The following is a 5,719-nucleotide window of genomic DNA, read 5'->3' as shown; positions in this document are numbered from 1 at the left end:
AAGAGGAGGACAGGTTATTATAAAAGTACATTTATATATTAAGTGAATATAAAAATGTACATTAGCACTCAGTGGAGTGTTTAAAAGAATAGAATAGCTGAGCTGAGTAATAAATATAATGAGTAGGCCTACAACAATAAATAGAGTACATAACAAGAACAATTAAAGAGCAGGGGAGAGGTTGATTAAGTGTAAAAACCTGTATTATTAATCGCCCTTATTCCTGTAGGGACAAAAGAATTCTTAAAAATGTTTTTAACAGCGTTGGGATTGGGAACCCTAAAACACCTCCCAGAGGTTAGGAGCTCAAATTCACAGTGGAGAGGAGGGGAGGGGTCATTTATGTAGACGTGCTGGAATACGCGTCGATATCTAGTCTTCTATACAGATCTGTGGTGCTGATTACATGTGCCAGGTTTAGTTATAATCGGTTTAAGCCAAGGTCCAAGGACTGCCAAGATATGAGCTTACTTCCTGTTACGCGACTTTTCAGACATGTTTGATTGGCTGGCACGGCCAAACGATAGGATGGCATGGCCAAACAAAGTCCACTGATCATGTCAACCACTCTTTGTGAATTTGATATTGATTTCCATGAAATCCAAAATGGACATTCTATTACAGTGGACTGTTGGTGGCGCTAGAGGGTTTGAGCTGTGGTCCTGGATTTTTATGTGTGGAATCATGGGATAGACACGGATGTGGGTGAACATGTACAAAAGATTTCAACCAGGGGGTGTTCACTCACAGAACTAGCTACTAGCTACAACTGGCTAACCCTAACCCACAACCAAGTGAAAAATGAATTGGTGTCAATGGAGTTTTCTACTATTATAATTTTTGTCTGGTTGTATAATGCTTTGCCCTGAAATATTAATATTTAGTTCGAAGCTAGAAATAACAAGACCTCATTTGAGTATCGTTTCGATTTTCGATTCTTTTTGACAATACAGCCTATTATATAACACCAGCTATAATTCTTACCAAGAATATTTTTTTGATGAGATTTGTGACTGGAAATTGCCGTAGCATTTTTTTTTTTGCATTTAGCCCTATGGGCTCCCTTTTCCATTCCATACATTTTCCACTCTGTTTCCACTTGCCTGCGTTCACAAACTAGTGGACACCCAAGAGGAACTGCAAAGCTAACTGGCTACAATGGGAACCAATCAGACTGAAGCTTCTCCTCTATTCTAATTTATCTGATTTCATCAAAGGGTTGCAGAGATATGACCTTACTTCCTGTTAGGACACATTTGATTGGCTGTCTTGGCCAAATGATAAGAGGTATCAAGGTTTTGCAGGTTGGTCCAAAGATGATGTCCAAGGAACCAGACCAGGTGCAGGAAAATTTGGGGGGGTTTAATTTTGTTGTTGAAAGAAAATGAAATCAGAAGTCGGTCAAAATGACATGTGTGTGAACACAATAAGCTTGTGCATTTGATATATGTTTTCCGTATTTCTGTATCATAGTCCTAACCTACACATCAACGAAACAAGTGAGACCGTCAAGTTGGGGGAAAATGCAGTTATGAAACAGCCAGTTGGCACTTTGTGCTTGTAGTAGGAGAGTCCCGTGGAAACACTGCAGTTTTATTGCAGGGCAACAAATGATTATCTTGTGTTCTGAATCTCTGATGTGTCTTGCAGTTTATGATGGTTATATATTTTTTTCTGACTTTTAGTTGCCTATCTCAGTGTTACAGAACTGTGTGTTTGTGTGTGAGTGAGTGAGAGAGAGAGAGAGAGAGAGAGAGAGAGAGAGAGAGAGAGATTATTATCAATGTCTTTTTTTTAGTTAAACTGCACATTGGAGACTGGTCAAACGCAATTTCAAACTTGCTAACCCTGTTACATAGATTTTTGACAATAAAGTACACTTGAACTTGAACTTGAACTTACAATACAGAGGAACTTCTGAATCAAGTTTATGATATGAACTCTTTTGTTGCAGGTAAAGGCCATGACTATGATTCCGTGCCAACATGCTCTGCACTCAACCCAGACATTAAGCTAGAGGAGGAGGCACCAGTACTTCCTGTGCCAGAGGGGCAGAGAGATGACGAGGGGGCACCAATGCTTCCTGTAGTTGCCAACCAGGATGGAGGACCTCCAGGGGAGGTTGAAAATGTGAAAGTGGAAGATGATCAGAAGGGTGCGGTTGAATAAGACATGCAGTAATCCATTTGGCACTTGGATTTGCTTTTTCCGTGTTATTATTTCAGTTGTTTTGTAATGTTTTCCTGCTCATTTTTTTTTCTTAACAGGCAGAGAGAGAAAAGGCAGTGATGGTGGTGACTCTGGTAACAATTTAATAAATAAATATTTTTTAGTTAAACTGCACATTGGAGACTGGTCAAACGCAATTTCAAACTTGCTAACCCTGTTACATAGATTTTTGACAGTAAAGTACACTTGAACTTGAACTTGAACTTACAATACAGAGGAACATCTGAATCAAGTTTCTGAACTCTTTTGTTGCAGGTAAAGGCTCTGACTACGATTCCGTGTCAACATGCTCTGCACTCAACCCAGACATTAATTTTGCGGTAATTGCTATACACCAGCCACGCCCCATTTTATTGCCACATTGAATTCTCTATAAAATTGCATTAAATTGCTTTCAGAATTACATTATTTACATTCTTAACATTTTTACATTTCTCACCACTGCAGGTCATTGTAGGTTGACCAAGGAAATGAGGCCTTAACTGATCTGTGGAATGGTGAGTGTGTGAACACCCATGGTCTTCCCAAGGAAGCCAAACATAGCCTGACCTAGCTTTACATCAATTTCAGACCAATAAACATTTCTCTGAATGAAATCACTGCACAGTAAAAATCCAGTGTTAATTCAATACGTAGAGAGTCAATTTAACACTGATTTAACAAGTAGGCCTATATTTGGTCCCAGAATACTCTCTAAGTGTTGAATTAGCACTGCAGTTTTGAACTGTGTACATAAAGGTGGTCAGACAAGGCGAAGCCAAAAAAGACCTTTGAGTTGTTGATGGAAAATTCTTTACTATATATTTTTTAGGATGTGACATCAGCTACAAATGAAGAATGCTGTCAGGTGTGAATCAGACAGTGTGACACAGGATATGCTACTTCGACACAGGATATGCTACTTCCATCTTTATATAAGGAGCATCAGGAAGGCTAAAAAAATATTGGCTGATCCTAGTCACCCCAACCATGAACTGTTTACTATGTTACCATCTGGGAAACGGTACAGAAGCCTGAAATCTCATACTACCAGACTCCAAAGTAGTTTCTTCCACCAAGCAGTTAGATTACTGAATTCATGCTGAAGACAACAAGGCACTTTCTTTGCACTTTTTTCCAGCCCCCCCCCCCTCTTTTTTATTTTTATTTTTTAATCTTTTTGAGGACACAAAAGCACAACAATTTTACTCTTTATAGGCTTCAAACCTATAATAAGACGTAATAAACTAATCTTGAATTGAATCTTGAAGTATATTTGGGTGACTGTGGTGTCATTTCCCTCTCAGATATTACAGCCATGATTCTTTTAACCCCTTAGCACAGAGCCTATGTTATAACCTTACTCTCATCAAAATTGTAATGGATATGTCTTAATCTGTTACTTAAGGCTCGCGGTAATGTCATAGCAAATTCCAAGGTAGTACAAAGCAGCTATCCCAGGGGGTGAGGTAGGTGGGGTGTAGTGGGTTACTGTCCTGTTTTAGGTGACCCTAGTGGCTAGTGCAGGCGCTTGTGCCATGGGGTGGGCTTGGGTGAAGTGTAGTTGCTCCACAGACAAAAGAAAGAGGTGGGGGTGCAGAGCAGGGGTGCAGATGAGGGCAAGTGTGGGGGTTGGTTTATGCAGTCCACCAGTCACCAATGATGATCTTTTTAAGGGTATTTTTCGGCGTTGTGTTGAAGAGCTGGATGGCCGTGTGGACAAATAACCATATGTACAGTATATACAGTAGGCTATATAGATATATGTGTCCAATCTCAAGAGACAGAAACTGTCAATCATGTATTAATTAGGCACTGAAGCTACAGGTCAGAACACTTACTGTAATTTGAAATCTGTAGGTGCCTCACAGCCTAAACTGCACCTAAACAAACTGGTTGACAAGCTTTAAACAATTATAAATGTGTAAGATTTACTTTGTGTTTTCAAATAAACTATATTTGTTACACCTTGATTGATGTCATCATTGAAAACCGCAAATTCAGGGTTGCATCTGTCGCTCTCCTTTTGTATTAAGCTCATGCTTTTACTTTGGAGTGAAATGGAATTGATTGGAGACAGTACACGCTACCTAAGCTCTCAACAATATTGGCCAAATACTCCTGCTGATACAGGATTACATTATATTACACTACATTGCATTTGGCAAAAACTTTTTAACCAAAGCGACTTACAATCGAGGACGTAATCATAGCCAACATCACTAAGCAGATAGAAAGTGGACAGGAAATATACAGAGCAAGTGAAGATGCAAAGTAGGGTTAGTTTGTTTTTATTAGAAAGTAAAGTACAGACACATACACATACACACACACACATAGAGTCTGGTCAGGGAATAGGGCAGCTCAGCATTAGTGTAGTCAGGGCTGTAACCAGACATTTTCAAATACCGGGGTCAAATACTGCGCGTACTTACTGTACATTTAGAATGCTTCCAACACGTAAGTCAAACTCTGAATGAAACACTGAATTTATCATTGTTGATCATATATCGATTTTCATCGTAGATAAATTTGACATCACTGAAAAAAAATACAGAGGACATGACCTCTGTGTCCTCAATGGTAGTTACGGCCATGAGTGTAGTAGATAGTCACGGAAGAGAGAGTCTTTATTGCTTCTTGAAGGCTGAAAGAGATGTTCCTTGTCCTGCTGCCTTGTCTCACCATTTTGCGAAAGAAAAACGGGCCCCTATTTACAAAATGTTGAATAAAATGCGACAAAATTTGTTATGGAATACCACACCACTTAAAGGATAACTTCAGCCTATTTCAACATGCAGTTGTAATGCTCACACTACCCTGGACTTGTCAGTACCTGAGGTTTTTTTTTTTTCTTCAGCCTTTTCCGAGATCCTGTGTAGCCTATGGAGAGTGAGAATGTATGTAGGCCTATGTGAGAGTAAGAATATCTGCATGTGCAAGTGAGAATACTGTATATATGTATATGTATGTGAAAGTAAGTAAGTAGGTAGGCTATGAGTGCATTACAATATGCGACCTTGCTTCCTCCACTTGTGCTTGTGGCCTCGCCCCACCTCCTGACCCCTCCTCCGTGGAGAAAACGATTAAGTTTCCCAGCTGTCAGCCAACAACTTTTGAAGGACTGTTTTTCATTCACCATCCCAATTGCAAATGAGAAGAAGGCTTTACAATTGAGCTTTTGCAAGATATTGAAATATAATGCTGTGGTCAGTGATGTCATCATGACATATTACTTCCTTGTACAAGGAGACAAGCACAAGTGGAGAAGGCAAGGTCGCATATTGTAGCGCACTCTATGTAAAAACTACAGAATGAATAGTCTTGCATGGCCCCGGGCCTCAGGGGTGGAAAGTAACTAATTACATTTACTCAAGTATTGTACTTAAGTAGCTTTTATGAGTACTTTTATACTTCTAAAGTAGTTTTTAAAATTAATCATTTTACTTGTACTTCAGTATATTTTACTCAATTGCACTGGAACCTGGCCCGAGTACTGAGTAAAAAAGAA

Source organism: Engraulis encrasicolus, chromosome 20, assembly GCF_034702125.1.
Source record: "Engraulis encrasicolus isolate BLACKSEA-1 chromosome 20, IST_EnEncr_1.0, whole genome shotgun sequence".
NCBI classification, from domain to species: Eukaryota; Metazoa; Chordata; class Actinopteri; order Clupeiformes; family Engraulidae; genus Engraulis; species Engraulis encrasicolus.
Note: the sequence above shows the minus strand (reverse complement) of the source record.